Source organism: Pinus tabuliformis, chromosome J, assembly GCF_031772625.1.
Source record: "Pinus tabuliformis cultivar Carrire ecotype Pingquan chromosome J, CPIR1, whole genome shotgun sequence".
In the NCBI taxonomy this organism is placed as follows: Eukaryota; Viridiplantae; Streptophyta; class Pinopsida; order Pinales; family Pinaceae; genus Pinus; species Pinus tabuliformis.
Genome location: NC_142295.1, coordinates 1529481282 through 1529498032, shown reverse-complemented (window position 1 = coordinate 1529498032; position 16751 = coordinate 1529481282). Strand labels below are relative to the sequence as shown.

Genomic DNA, 16751 nt, shown 5'->3' with positions numbered 1-16751 from the left:
TTTTAAATAATAAATTTTCCACTCCATACCAAGATGTAATAGTTTGAAAAATTGCTTCTTAAATAATAAATTGTTGATAATGCAGAAAGTATGTAAAAATTAATAACAGTCCCTCTGGTAAATGGCGTAATTGGAAATGTTGGGCCTCACGGCCAGCGAAGGTAACTACTCTTACATCCCATTCTTACACATTTAATAAAAATTGAACACAGAAAACAGTTGCATTAATCTCTCCAACAAATGTGCAATTTCAATAAATAAATAAGAAAAAGAAATTGCCTGACAGAAAATAATTGGGTTAAGCACACCACAATGCAAGATATATGGTCTATTAATGTTCATTAAGCACAAAACATTAATGAAAAACCGGGAACAACGAGGCATTGAAGAATGCATGATAAGACCGGGCATGCATAACAATAGATATTAAACATGCTTATGTATTTATAATATGAGAACGACTAGTACAGTTTATGCTGCGAAAAAAATATGCTTAGACTTTGCAAATAAGCGTATATCAACGAAACAAATAAGATCTATTGCAGAACTTGCTTAAACTTTTAAACTGCCTTCACGATTCACCTATCTAATAAAAGTTACGTGATAATCGGGTAGTGGGACTTGGATAAGTCTGAGAAAATATTTAGATGAAAATATAAGCGACTAGAAAATACTCTGAGATTCTACAGCGTAGTGGAGGGATTATCACTGTTGTTGCGTTCATGTGCAGAAGGTTCTGTTTCCCAGAAGAAACGGAGGATACTGTCGGGTTTTAATGCAATGTTCTGCAGAGATAACGGAAGAGGAGGCAGAGGGGGTACGTCTGTAATGCCTTCCAATATCTGCAGCACTTGACTCATCGATGGCCTCGCATCTTCGTCATCCTGTATGCACCATCCTCCCACGATGGCAGCCCTCCTCACCTGCTCCGCGTCTGCATTGTTCATCAATTTCTTGTCAAGCAGATCCATGGCGTTTCCACTGTTGACCTGCGTTGCAGCCCACGTGGGAAAGAACACCTCGCTGGATTCTGAATCCTCGTCCATGTTTCTCCGCCCTGCAATTATTTCGAACAATGTCATGCCGAAGCTGTAGACGTCGGCCTTGGCAGTGATTGGCAGGCCGGAGAGCCACTCTGGGGCCAAGTACCCTCTGGTTCCTCTCATGGTCGTCAGCACTTTACTATACTCTCTGCCCAGGAGCTTCGCCAGCCCGAAATCGGCCACCTTGGGGCAGAAATTGGAATCCAGGAGGATGTTTTCCGGCTTGATGTCGCAGTGGATGATGCAGTCCCTGCACTTCTCGTGCAGGTAAACGATTCCCGGGCAGTTCCCACCGCGATGCCGAAGCGCGTTTTCCAGTCCAGCACCTTATTTTGAGTCTGATCATCGCTCTGGGTTTTGTGGAATAAGAAGGAGCTGAGGGAGCCATTGGGCATGTATTCGTACACCAACAGTCTTCTGGAGCCCTCGGTGCAAAATCCCCGCAGCCGAACCAAATTCACATGCTGTGTGGTTCCGATGGTGCTCACCTCCGTGCGGAACTGCTTCTCTCCTTGGTTCACACCCTCCAGTTTCTTAACCGCCACCAGAGAGCCGTCTGTTAGAGTTCCTTTGAAGACGGAACCGAAACCCCCGCCTCCCAGCCGCTCAGAAAAGTTCTTCGTTGCATTCTGCAGCTCTCTGTAAGTGAATACAGTCAGCGTTCCCGGCCCGTATTCTATTTCGGACGATCGCGAACGCCTGCAACACCAAAGAAAGAGCAAGACAAGGGCCAGAATAGCAACCAGCCCACCCAGCACGCCGCCTACTACAGCTGCAAGAGTTACCTTTTTGTTGGAATTAGAGGAGTTGGGCACATCAGAGGCATCTAACCGCAGAAACAAAGAGGTCCCACTGGAGGTATCGACCAGATTTATCAATTCGCCAAACCAGATTACACAATTACCATTAACATCGTAGGCATATGCGGTGCACGAACAATTTCTGAGACAGGCCGCCTGGCACTGCCCTTGCCCTTTGTATTGAATCCCTTGAGCGGGCATAGATTTGCCACTCAACTCTACAAATCCATCGGTGGTGCTGCTGTTTCCGGCATGGTTGCACCGTAACGGCGTTTTCCGAACACAGCCACTTGACCACTGCTGAGAATCCCATTCGCGGCTATCTTTGGGGACAAAGCCCGGCACACAGTTGCAGAACTGAACATTGTTACCGTTGCATGATGCATAAGAACCACACACAGCATAAACGTCGCACTGATCCCTGGGCAGTGCCCAGAACATGCTCCACTCGTTATTGGCGAGCATAAGGTAAACTCGAATTTCTCCCGACTCGTCCACGTCGAAACGCGAGAGATATGTTAATTCAGGCTTCACAGAATAGGTGTAATACTTGTACGAACCGTTATCGACAAAGCTGAAATCGTAGATGTAATTCTGCGTCATCTCCGGAATTTCGCTGAAGATTTGGCCATTCCAGACACCGCTTTCCCAGTACTTGATTTGATTCTTCCACAACAGAACGTATTGGTCGGATCCTTTTGGATCCATCTGAAGGGAGAAGCGCCCAGGACTCGGATCCCAAGGGCTCCTCCACGACGTCACAGCCTGGCTCATACTAACCTTCATCCCTGGTAACCATGTATTTCCCGGATGGTCGAAGCTCTGCCAGATGATTTCAGAGGTATTCTTGGCACTCAGCACGACCAAGTTACCAGAATCCATTATCACAGCAGAAGAAGGCTTCTTCATGTTTCCTTTGGTGGACCAGAGGATGGATCCCCCATAAGACAGAAGGAGACTCCCATTTTCTGTGAGATTGAAAACGCCGGAGTTGTTCTGCAGTGGCTGCTCTCTGTTGGCCACCCAAGCAATTGTCTGTTGTGAGGCCGTGGCATACCAAATACCCACATACCAATTATTAACATTGCCGTCGTTGAGACTGAAGAATCCCAACTTGAACTTACCGAGCTTCGAGATGCGGGTTTCATTGCCTCTCAAAGAGGCGCCTAACACTATGCGGTCGGAAGCTGCGTCAGCCGCATTGCCCGGTTTTATGTGAAGTAGCAGCAAGAGGAGGATAAAACAACCCACAATCAGCGAGTGTTGAACTCTCATGCAATTTCCACTCCTCATTCTGATACCCATGAGCAGAGCAGCTATACTGCGACACCATACTGGCGAAAGTCCCTTATATTGTGTTTATGAACACCATCTGGACTTTGCAGGTCGTCTGTTCAATTTTTACGAGTCAACGAACACGATCTGGACTTTGCAGGTCGTCTGTTCAATTTTTACGAGTCAACGAACACGATCTGGACTTTGCAAGTCGTCTGTTCAATTTTTACGAGTCAACACCAATACACACACGCTAATCATGGACCGACACTGTTGAATGTTAGTGTTGCCCTCCTTCCTACGCTGTCGCGGACACCATCTTTGACTTGCCGGCGTTATACCACTAATAATCAAAAGAAAGAAGGATAGTGGTTATAATCAAACAAAAAAAATATTTTAATATTTACCAGGATGATAGTGAAGTTTTTATTTTTTTAGGTAAAATTTTTATTGCTCAGGGATTTCTAGAGAAGCTGGGAGCATTTATTTTGAAGTTTTATAGTAAAAAATCAAATACATCAACCAGATAAACAATGAATTTGTCCCATAAACTATCTTTAGCCTCATAAACTTTAAAAATAATTTCTTTCTTTCTTTCATTCAAATATATATATATAATTTCTTTCTTTCTTTCATTGAATATATTTGAATGAAAAGAATTAATATACGAGTTAAACTTGTGTGTATATATATATATATATATATATATATATAAACATCTAACAATATTTTTGATCTTGAGAATTTTTAACCTATAAATAATATTTGATACAATATTATAAGTCATTACAATGACATATTAATAAGATATGCCTAAAAAAACATAATTCATGTAACACTTTTTAGTTAATCAATTTAATTAAAAAGGGAAAAAAAGCATAAGTAATTTGGATATAAAGCTCAACCTTTGATCAATGACTAATACTTTGAATATTCTAGCATATTCTATGGGCATTAAATCTCTACCATCCACCTAATTATGTTGATAGGCATGTCTATTTTGGAATAGGGCTTTTAGAATTTTAATTTAATTATCAGTGATTATTAGGTGAATGGTAGGGATTTAACCTCCATGAAATATTCTAAAATATTTTTAGTAATATTCACAAATCAAAGGTTGAGAAATATCTTCAAAGTAGTTATTCTCTTTTTTCCTTTTTTTGGTAAGTTTGGTGGGACTATATCTTCATCATGTCCAATATATCACCCCAATCAGGGCTCGGAATTAAACCTGCAACTTCACATCAAAGAGTGTTTTAATGAACCCACGACTTCACATCAAAGAGTGTTTTAACAGAACACTTGTCTATCTGATGGACCTCTTTTTCCCTTTTTTAATTACATAGATTAATTAAAAAAAATATTATATTAACAAGTGTCATATGAAATGAGTTATGGTTTTTTGGACATGTGGTGTTGATAAGCCATCATATTGGCCTGTGGTATTGTAACACAGTTTGTTAGTGGGGTGAATCTCCATGGTTAAGAATCTTGTTTTTAAATGTTTATATGTTCAACTTATATATTAATTTGTTCTTAGTATTAAATAAAGTTATATTGTATCATGAAATAAGTGCATTTACCAACCATTTATTTTACACAGATAAACTAGTAATTGTTGACGATTAAATTAAAATTTACAAACCTTATTCCAAAATAATCACGCCTCTCAACATAATTACGAAATGGATGGTAGAGATTTATCTTCCATATAAAATTCTAAAATATTCTTAATAATAATCACATATTAAAATTTGAAATTTATTTCAAAAATAGTTATTGAATTTTAAACTTTTTAATTAAAATGATTAATTAAAAAAAATGTATAAACAAATATTATATGAAACAAGTTATAGTTATGTAGCCGATTTACTTTTCCTTTTCCTTATTTCATATTTTTACATGCTATCTCCAACATTCTATCAAAGATCTCTTTAGCATTTATAAAAAATAATAATAATCCAGTATATATTGAGTAAAAGTTTATTTATATTTGTAGTACAATAAAATATATAATATTTTTTTATCAAACTTAATAATGGCAAATTTTTAAATAAAACTAGAAGTCCAAACCTTCAATGGTTTTTTTTCTTCCACGTGTGTTTTATTTTTTCCCTTTCTTTATTTCTTACTTTTTACATTTTTCTCTCACATTTCCTTCCAGCTCTATTATTATTAAGCTAACAATGTTAAGAACCTTATTTTTAAATATCAAGGTAATACATCCCTATCATTTACATAATAATTATTAATAACTAAATTAAAATTCATGGAGTTCCATTTCATTACAGATATACATTGAACTAAAACCAAGGTAATAAATTAAAAGGTATAAAATTTTATATAGAGAGACACTAACTAATATATGAAATCACTTTTTTCACAACACTTTTTCTGGTCAATTTCATTCAAATTCTATTAGTTAATTTTAAGAATCATAAGTTTAATTTTTTTAATCTGCAAAGTTTGAGTTCCTTTGAGCTTGCTTGCAGACCAATTCAATTGCATGATATTATCTTTCAAGACAAGAAAGAAACACAATTGAAATAAAAAAGTGGCTGAATCGAAGACACAATATTGCATAGAAGTTGTATGATATCATGCACGATGGTGTCTTTGATCATATGTCTAATGATTACTATCAAGTCACTGACTATTGATCTGAGTTGACTCAACTCCCAGATTTAACCAAGATCTTTTACTTTCATGATGTGATTAGAATTGCAATTAAAATAGCACAAAGGAACATCAACGCATGTTGTAAAGAAGAATGAACATGACAAGAGTCAGCAACATAAAACACAAGATGTTGATAACGGAGTTCGTCTAGGAGGGACTACGTCTCCGGGCCCCAGTGTCAAGATGGTGTAGGCTGCTGCATTAAGTGTTTTCAATAGTAATGATGTACATAGGTGGTGATGTCACTATCATACAAAGAAAATGCCCTCACACAGGAGTGGCTCCAAGAGATGTTCCACTACAGAAACTCTCAGTCAAAAGGACTCCTATCAGTATGACATACACTCATGCATGATGATAATGAGCATCCCACCAACATGGCATAAAAGGGATCTCAATGCAAACATACATGGCGACACATGAGTATCCCATCGACATAACAACAAGGGGATCTCAAACAAAACAAGACAAATCATGACAATAAGTACATCCCACAGATGATTCCGCATCACATCAAGCAGGAATCATAAAACAAGTAAGAAAACAAGATCACACATCAAACATCAAATAGGGATCTATGCAGCGCAATGCATCTCATAGCAATAATAGTACACGAACATGCTGCAGATACTTCACATCCTGGGGCCATTTGAAGAAGATGATGTCAAACTGTTGAAGCTTGCCGTATCATCCATCTCACGGCATCGAATCTCATGGAATGACTGCTCGCACATTGAATGCTGACACCTGCACTCCACTTTCAAAAGTGGCCAAAAAATAGAATGATCAAATGAAAATTTGAATGCACCATCAAATTTGTGGCATTGAATAGTGTAAAATCAACTGTCAAATTTCTGAATTCAGGTTGCTATAGGGAAACACACAGGAGAAAGAGGGCATATGGAAGCTCAAAAATCAAAGTGATCAGAATGCTTTCGAACCAAGACCAGAGCGTAGATCTTGTCGTTTTGAGCGTACAGGTGTGAACAGTTCATCAATCCAAGCTCATATGAGGGAGAATGAGCCAGTCAAAGTTTTGGTCAAAGTTGGGCTATGGGCGAGGTTTAAGTGTCCTACAATTTGACCGACCCCGGGGCATGAAACCTAGCTCTCAAAAGTGGACGAATTTGTTAGATCGTTAGTTTGTCTAATATCTCCTGTATTAGACAAAATCAAAAAAATGTTTATGGTGGTAAAATATTAAAAATATATATATTATGAGGTGGCGGGACATGACCCCCGCCACCTCCCTTCCCAACTGCACATGTTTAAAAAATATATACAAATTTTATTTTTGGATTAGCGGCCATGACCCCGACGAACCCTTCAAACAACCACCACATAAGTCATGGGTTGGCAGCCATTACCCCGCCGAACCCTCCAACACTCCAACCATAATCTTATTAATGGGGTGGGCGGGCCACCTCCGATGGAATCAGCCCACACCCCAAAACTCAACACATATTCCATAAATATTAATGTGAGGCCGGCGGGATTGAACCTGCCCGGCCCAAGCGGGCCGGCCCCCACCGCGCGGCCCCATATGGTGCGTACACCAACCAACCCACACACAACGTTTAATATGCAACCACAATAACAATGAACCAAACCACATTTAATACCATTTTCCGTGGACGTTAAGGGGCGGGCTACCCAATGCAGACCTGACCCCCAAAGAAAAAAAAAATGTGGTTTTTCACAACAAAATGCATGTAATTTTGGAGGGGTTGGGACTTGATCTCCCAACCTCCGCACACCTAATATGTCGACTTAACCACTATGCCAACAACCTTGTCATTGTTTCATTCGCCCGAAAAAAATTATATAAACCCATATTTTCTCAGTGTGCAGAGGCGAAGATGGAGCACGAAAATCGAGAAATAATTTTTAATTAATTTATTGCAGGTGGAACCATGAGCCCAGAGAAGAGGCAGGCGGAACCATGATTGGGTGAAATTCTCAAGAGGGTGAAATTTTTGCCAGTGTCCAAATTGGACAAGCTTTATGTTGATCCTACACCTCTCAGCGACACGAACCTGATGGCGCAATCAGTTTCCTAATCTGAGCAGCAGATTTTCGAGGACCCAAAGGAGGGAATATTTGAGGAATCTAGGTGGAATCTAAAAGATTCCTTAAGCCCTAGATTTTCATTTTCTCAAAATTCAGAAATTTGACAGTCGATTTTACACTATTCAATGCCAAAAATCTGATGGTGCATTCAAATTTAACATTTGATCATCTAATTTTTGGCCACTTTTCAAAGTGGAGTGCAGGTGTTAGTGTTCAATGTGCGAGCAGTCATTCCATGAGATTCGACTCCGTGAGATGGATGATATAGAAAGCTTCAGTAGTTTGACATCCTCTTCTTCAGATGGCCCCAGGATGTGAGGTATCTCCAGTGTGTTCATGTACTTCTTTTTCTATGAGATGCATTGTGCTGCACAGATACCTGTTTGATGTTTGATGTGGGATCTTGTTTTCTTACTTGTTTTATGATTCCTACTTGATGTGATGCAGAATCATCTGTGGGATGTACTTATTGTCATGATTCATCATGTTTTGTTTGAGATCTCTTTGTTGTTATGTAGATGGGATACTCATGTGTCGCCATGTATGTTTGCATTGAGATCCCTTTTATTCCATGTTGGCGGGATGCTCATTATCATCATGCATGAGTTTATGTCATACTGATAGGACTCCTTTTGACTGAGAGTTACTATAGTGGAACATCTCTTGTAGCCACTCCTGTGTGAGGGCATTTTCCTTGTATGATAGCGACATCACCACTTGTGTACATCATCACTATTGACAACATTTAATGCAGTGACCTACACCATCTTGACACTGGGGCTCGGAGACATAGTCCCTCCTAGACAAACTTCGTTATCAACATCTTGTGTTTTATGTTGCCGACGCTTGTCATGTTCATTCTTCTTTACGCCATGCATTTATGTTCCTTTGTGCTATTTTAATTGCAATTCTAATCACGTCATTAAAGTAAAATAGCTTGGTTAAATCCGGGAGTTGAGTCAACTCAGATCAACTATAGTCAATTGTTGGAGTTTTTGTACCTTAGCAATATTCAAACCTCGATACAACCCATAAACCTCCAACAAATTATTGGATAATATCCCTGGACTCCATTAATAGGTAGATGCAATTGTTCATCCATAGTCATGAATAACCCCCCCCCCCCCCCTCCCTCCCTCCCTCCCTCACACTTGCCACCCTAGAATCTATTTCAGCATATTAATGATTGAGATATGTAAATGAATGCCTATCATACATTATAGTATTAAAAAATGGAATATATATATATATATATATATATATATATATATATATATATATATATATATATATATATATATATATATATTACTAGATGAAGGATTCAAAATACTCTTGGATGTGAAACTAAAGTGTCTCCTTGATACTCGATCTAGTTGCATTAATATTCACCTACTATGCAACATTGAATGATGCATGGAGTGGTGTGTAGGCCACTAGAATTCCTTCAATATGAAGACCTATACACCACCCTACACATCATTTGGCGATGAATAACAAAGTAGATATTAATGAGACTCACTCTATATGGGTGTAAAATGTTAAAAAGTGGATAATGTTAGCTCAGTCATTGTTGTTAGAGTTTTGATACTCTAGGCTAACATATTAAGGATGTCTAGTATTACTACTATACTTTTTGATGGTAACATGGAAACTAAATGGTCATGTCTATCCAAAAATACAATTTAAAGGTAAAGGAGGAACTAGTTCTACCATGGTAACATAATTCGTCTTTTTAAATTTGAATTTGTATAATTGTCAAATAGTACAACTAATGGAAATACCTCCTAATAGCCCCAAGGGTTAGCTCAATTGGTCGAGTACCCATCGCATAAGCACCACGCTAAGAGAGGTCACAGGGTCAATTCTCCTCGAAACCCTCTAGGGTTAGGCTCCAATATGAGCTGGTGGGATTGATCCCTTCAGGGATCTACCCCGAGATCATTTTTGTGGACGTAGTGGTCACCGATCTCTAGATTCTGTGATAAAATAAAAAAAAATGAAAAAAATGAAAATACTTCCTAATGTCCTTTTTACATTAGTTAAAAGTGAACAATAGTGCACCATGTTAACTAAAAGATCCTTCCACTTCCACTTGACGACTTCATAATAACATAATATTGCAATATTTTTTCATCAAACTTGACATTTTTTCCAAATTCTGTAAAAATAGAACTCTTAAAGCCTCAACCCTTTTTCATTTGATGATGATGAGGTTTTTGGATAACTGTGTGTTATCATTGAAATGTATGATGTTTCGGGTGAACATTCATGAAAATAATTTTATTATTTATTATTGAAATTTTGGGGAAAAATAAATAAAATTAGAAATAAAATAAATTAATTTAAAGAACTATAAATGAAATCAAGTAATAAAATAATAAATTTATTTAGTCAAATTTATTTGGTCAAAATGATTTGGTAAAATTTCTATTAATATTATATTGAATTTAATTTGATTTAAAATAAAAAATAAAATAAAATTTATAATTCATTATTAAATAATATTAATTTAATGCTTTTCCATTTCCACTATCTCTGAATTTTTCATGTAATTTCTCAAATCTTCCTTACCATTATGATTAGTAAACTAACAACGTTATCTTTAAAGACCAACCTTATCAAAGAAACTAACAACCTTTGATCGAAGGAATCCAGAAAATGCTCAAAAATTAAAATGCTCAATTTCTATTGAAACCAATGCCAAATCGTAGAGCTCGTCATTATAAATCCAACGACACTTGAATCGCCTCAATTTGACACCATATAAGCAACTCATCATGCTCTAAAGTTTTGGCCAAACATTAAAAAAGTCAAAGTTGCAGGTTGACTATGCAGGGTACGGGTACTAACATGGCAGTTCATACATTGATGTGTTGCTAACATCATCTGTTAACTGGGTTGTGCAGATGATAGGTGGACCAATGGCGTGAGAGCATGTGTCACACAATGATTGGGTGTACGATTAACTTGGTGGACCAACCATAGGTCACCACGTGGGCCAATCAGAGGGCGCCATGTGGCCTTATGAGAGGCTATTAAGTGGCTTTTGTTTTGGTGCTAAAAAATTGTTTGAACGAATAACAGGCTCTGCAAGTTTCAAACCAATGACCTCCCATCCACCAACAGTCTGCTCTACCAATCCGACTACATGGTAGTTCTTGATATATAATGGGTTGTCATTTTATTTAAAATGGAATGTGTTGGTGGTTGGGGATAGGGATGGGATGGCATGCACACCCAACTACCCCAACCTAGGTTATATGAACTGACACATGACCAATACCTAATGACAATGGGGGTGTCGAGCAAGGCTTCGACCCTAGTCCTGTGGTGGTAATACAACCTGATGTTGCAAAGAAGGTGGAGAGGAATGGCACGCAATAATGTGAGTACCATATGACTAGCACTGATGGCATCGGAAGTAGGAAGAGAAATGGCTCATAGTCATAGCCCATGGCCCCCACGTGTCCATATGACAAACATAAGAAATGAAAAAACGGGTGGGGGGCAACGATCCCAATTAAAATTATATTAAATATATAAAACAACCCCATCGATTTTTTAGATCGAACTCGAGACCTCTAGGTCATGAATACCAAGTGCTACCCTTGGGCCAAAGGGAATTCAGTTGTATAGTTTCATAATGAATTGCTTTTGTTGTTGTAGAGTTTACAGGACACCTTGGAGAAAGAGGCATAACTTGCTCCTTTTTTAGCCTTTTTGAGCTCAAGAAGAGCCTAGATGAGGGATTTTGAGCATTCTGGACACAAAGATAGTGTTGTTTTTGCAGATTGAATCTTGTATGTTAATGTATTGAGAATTTTATCATATAATAAAGTGGTCACCACTGGAAGATGGATCTGGAGACGTAGCCCAAAATGGTTGAACTCCATTATCAATTTGCATGTGTTTTAGCGTGCATTTTTTTCCATTTTTAATTGTTAAATTTTTATAAATTAAATTAAGTTTGTGTACTTTTTCAACCACAATCCATTTCCTAAAAGACATAAACTAGCTTGTAAATTGTTTAATGAAACCCTCACTTTCATTTTTGGATTAGTTTGGTATCAGAGCATGGTTTTTGCAAAGGTTTAACATAATTTGTATAGTGTTTGAATTCTTACAAGGTCTAGATTGAGAAGAGGAAAAAGAACACTTGAAGAACTTAACCTTCAAATCGATTCAAGAATACCACATACTCCACAAGTCATGGATCATGAAGAAGGACAATGACAATAACTGATGTCTGAGGATGAAAGAGATTTCAGAAATGCTTTCTTTGATATGACTAAAATGGTGAAAGTGTTGTATAATGAAATAACAACATGGTTGTAAGGAGAAACTTTTAATCAAACAAAAGGTGATGGTGGTGATGAGAGAAGGCCTCCTCCTCCTGATCCTCCTTTGCCTCCTTCCTCACCTCCTTCTTCACTTCCTTCTTCACATAGAACTACTCGTCCTGCATCTCCAAGAGGACATGCTAAGTCTCCTTTGCTTAAGCTTGATGTCAAGTTTGAATTGCCAATGTATAATGGAGAAGTAAATGCTGAAAAGTTGGATAATTCGGCTTGTCAAATTGAAGTTTATTGCAAGATTCAAAATATTACTGATGATGTCACACAAATATAACTTAATTCTCTTCTTTTATAACATGAAACTCTCATATGGTGGGAGGCCATAACTCAAGAAGATTTGAAGAAAAACAATAAAATGATCTCTTCTTGGAATGATTTTATAGTTGCATTAAGGAGGCAATTTTATCCATTAGCTTATATGCAAAAAGAAATAATGGATTGGAAAAATTTTAGACAAGATAAAGTTAAAGTGTCCAGAGTTACACTCAAGAATTTAGAAAAAGAGCATTAATCTTAGGTGTTGATTTGAACTCACAAGATACTCTTCTTAAATACATAGGTGGATTGCATAGTTATTTCAGACATACTATGCTTATTTTAATCCCACCAATCTAGATGAATTATCTGTTCATGCTACTCATTTAGAATCAAGAGGCAAGAATGTTCCTTAAGAGTCTAGCAAGAAGCCATTTAAATCTGGAGACAAAGGGAAAAGGAAAGCTAAAGGCAAAGGAAAGAAGAGTGCTACAGTGAAGAAAGAGGGAGATAAACTTACTTGCAAACATTGTTCAAAAGATGGCCATGGTGAAGACCATCATTGGAAATTACATCCAGAAATGACACCAAAGAAGTTCAATAACAAGGGGAAACAAAACACTGTTGCTACAACTTAACAAGATCTAGGATTTGATTCAAGTGATGAAGCTAAAATCACAACCATGGGAATGAAAGGTATAGCTTTTAACACAAGTACTAGTTCTGTGATCAAGTCTATTGAACCTCAAAATGATAAAGAAAGAACTGATCTTTTCCATATCAGGGTCATAACAAAGCATACCAAGGTTAATACACTTTCTGATAGTGGATCCCAAGTCAATCTTATTTCTAAAGAAATTGTCAAGAAATTTAATCCATAGATGACACCACATACAAAACCTTACCCTTTGGGTTGGGTATGTGATGATGAAAAATTGCAAGTGACAAGAAGATGTAAGTTAAAATTTGATATCACTACAAACTTTATAGATGAGGTAGAGCTTGATGTTGTACCACTTAACATTTGTGGAACTATTCTAGGGATTCCATATCTATATGACTGAAAAACCATATTTTATCATCACGAGAACAAGTATACTCTTTTCTAGGATGGAATTGAGTATATTGTTATAACACATTGCAACAAGATGAACTTATCTCTTGTTAGTGCAAGACAAATGAAAATGCTTGTGAATTCTAGTAAGCATTTTGTGTTGTTGATGATAAAATCTAAAGGTATTGTTGAATCTAAAGCTTTCTCAGAATGTGATTCTAAACTCAACCATGAATTTGTTGAAGTTGTTAATACTTATGACAAGATGTTTCAAGAACCTGAAGGGTTACCTCCACAAAGAGGAATCAAACATGAGATTCAATTGTACCATGATGCACCACTTCCAAATATTGGCACGTAAAAAATGTCAGTCTTGAAGAATGTAGAAATTAAAAGACAAATTCAAGAGTTTCTTGATAAATGGGTCATTAGACCTAGTACATCTCCTTGTGGATTTCCTATTGTTTTGGTTCCAGAAAAGGATGGTACATGGCACATGTGTGTGGATTTCCGAGCTTTGAAGAAGATTATGGTAAATAATCATTAACCTCTTCCTCGCATTGATTATTTGCTAGATCAATTGAAGGATGTTATTTATTTCACTGAGTTAGACTTGAGAAGTGGTTATCATTAGATAAGGATTGTTGAAGGTGATATTTGGAATACTATATTTAAGACAAAACATAGTTTGCTTGAATGGCTAGTAATTCCTTTTGGGCTTTGTAATGCACCCGCCACATTCATGAGAGTTATAAATGATGTATTGTGACCATTCCTTGATGATTTTGTTATAGTCTTCTTAGATGATATTCTAATTTTTAGTAAGACTCGTGAAGAGCATGTCAAGCATATAAAGAAAGTTCTAGATGTCTTGAAAAAGGAAAAATTGTATTTAAATATGTCTAAATGTGAATTTGGAAAAATCGCTTTAGTTTACTTAGGTCATATTGTAGGAGGTGGTGAATTGAGAATAGATCCCTCCAAAGTTGAAGTCATTTTAAATTGGCCTAAACCCAATAATGTGATGGAAGTTAGGAGCTTTTTGGGGGCCTCCCAATATTAGAGAAATTTTATTGCTAACTTCTCATCTATTGAAGCAACATTACATGCTTTAACCAGTGTGAAGTGGGTCTTTCAGTGGGGATACAAGCAACAAAAATCCTTTGAAAATTTGAAAGAGAAAATCAATACACCACTAGTTTTAGCACTTCCAAATCTCAAGCAGTCATTTGAAATACAAACCAAAGCAAGTGAATATTGTATGGGAGCAGTATTGATGCAACATGGTAAGCTGATATGTTATCATTCTAAGACCTTTACCAATGCAATCATTAACTATCCAAATTATGATAAAGAGTTGTATGCTTTGGTACAAAGTGTGAAGAAATGGAAGCATTGTTTGATGTGTAAAGAAAAAATCATTCATAATAACCATAAACCTTTGCAATATCTTTAATCAAAAACTAAGCTACAACAAGCTAGACATTTCATATGGATGGGATTTCTATAGCAATTTCATTTGGTCATCAGGTATAAGAAAGGTATTTACAAAAAAGTTGTAGATATGTTATCAAGACCTATTGTTCATGTATTTGTCCTTCGTAACCATAACTCAATCATGCATGACAGTTATATTGAACAATATTCTCAAGATGAATATTTTAAATATGTGTTTGAAACTTTGAGTCAAGGAAATCATGTTGAAGATTTGGATTATTATGTTCATAACAAGTAGTTGTATCATCTTGGAAAGTTGTGTATTCCACACGGTGAAAGAGTTAATGTCATAAGCGAAGCCCATACATCTCGTATTGGTGGTCACTTTGGTGTACTTAAAAAAAAAACTCAACTGCAAAGGAATCGTTATTGGCCTCGTATGAATGAAACTATGTCGAAATATGTAAGAGGATGTTCTATGTGCGTTACTAGTAAGCCAAGAAACAAGAAGTTTGGTTTGTATACTCCACTTCCTATTCCTTCTTGTCCTTAGGAAAGTGTTTCTATGGATTTTGTAGGAGGATTACCAATGTATAGAAAAGGTTATGATTATTTATATGCTTTGGTCGATTATTTAAGAAAAAAGTGTGTGTTGATGTCATGTAAGAAACATCTCACACCTGAACAAAATGCATAGATGTTTTTCCAAAATGTTTGGGTTCATTTTGAGTTACCCACTTCTATTTCTTTTTATCGAGATTCTTGATTTATCTTGATGTTTTGGTCAAGTTTATGGGAAACCATGGATACTAAGTTAAAGAAGAACACAACATTTCATCCACAAACTGATGGTCAGACAAAGTTAGTGAATAAATGTTAGGTCCTTATAATACTAGAGATTCCCCCATTACTATTGTCATTGTAGCCCTTATTGTTATTTTTGTGCCCGTATTGTCCCCATATTGTTATTATTGTGCCCCATAGAAGCCCACTATTGTTATTGTCATGCCCTTATATTATTATTGTTATGTTGGCTTCGATTATATTGTGACCCCTTAGACTCATATATATAGAAAGGAGGTTTTGTCATTTGTATCATCCAAGAATTATTCCTTTATGTAATTTAAAGGAGGTTTCCCCGTCAAAGAGGTTGATTTTGAAGTCGTTGATCTATCTTTTCTTCTATTTTGTGAGCTCGTTACATAACATTTGGAATTAGTGCTTTGGATTCTAGAGTTTCATTGCTCCAAACAGGTCATCATGGAATTTTTGATACAATTTTCTTTCTACAACATTTTAGAAGCAGAAATTAAAAACCATTTGAGCCGAAAGCTCGATGAACCTCAGATCCGAATTTCATATCTTTTCTCACTATGTTTTCGGAGATAGGATCCAAGGAAGTTAGGGTTTTGGCAGGCTCTCGAATTATATCTCAGACAGGTGACCTGGGGAAAATCGTCATAAATTTCTCTCTAAGCATCAGATTGAAAGTTCGTAAAATGTTACAGAAAGAGGATGGCTTGTACGTTTCTGTGTATTGGTTTCAGGTCCTAAGGTCGAAACAGTGACACGTGGCACTTCATACAAGTTTGCTCTACTGAACTAGTCTATAATCAGGTCATCATGGGAGATTTAGCATAACTCTTCCTTGGAGAATCCAATCTTGACCAGACTTGCGGGGTTGGAAAGAGGACTCAGAGGGAACCGCAGGACACCATTTAATACCTTGGATATCCTAAATTATAGAGATACAATAGATTCAATATAGAGCTGCTACAAA

At 36.9% G+C, this 16751-nt stretch overlaps 1 pseudogene; it reads right to left on the bottom strand.

The window, feature by feature from the left end:
- Nucleotides 1-422: 422 nt before the first annotated feature.
- Nucleotides 423-3289, bottom strand: LOC149233338 (G-type lectin S-receptor-like serine/threonine-protein kinase At2g19130 pseudogene; annotated as a pseudogene).
- Nucleotides 3290-16751: the final 13462 nt, after the last annotated feature.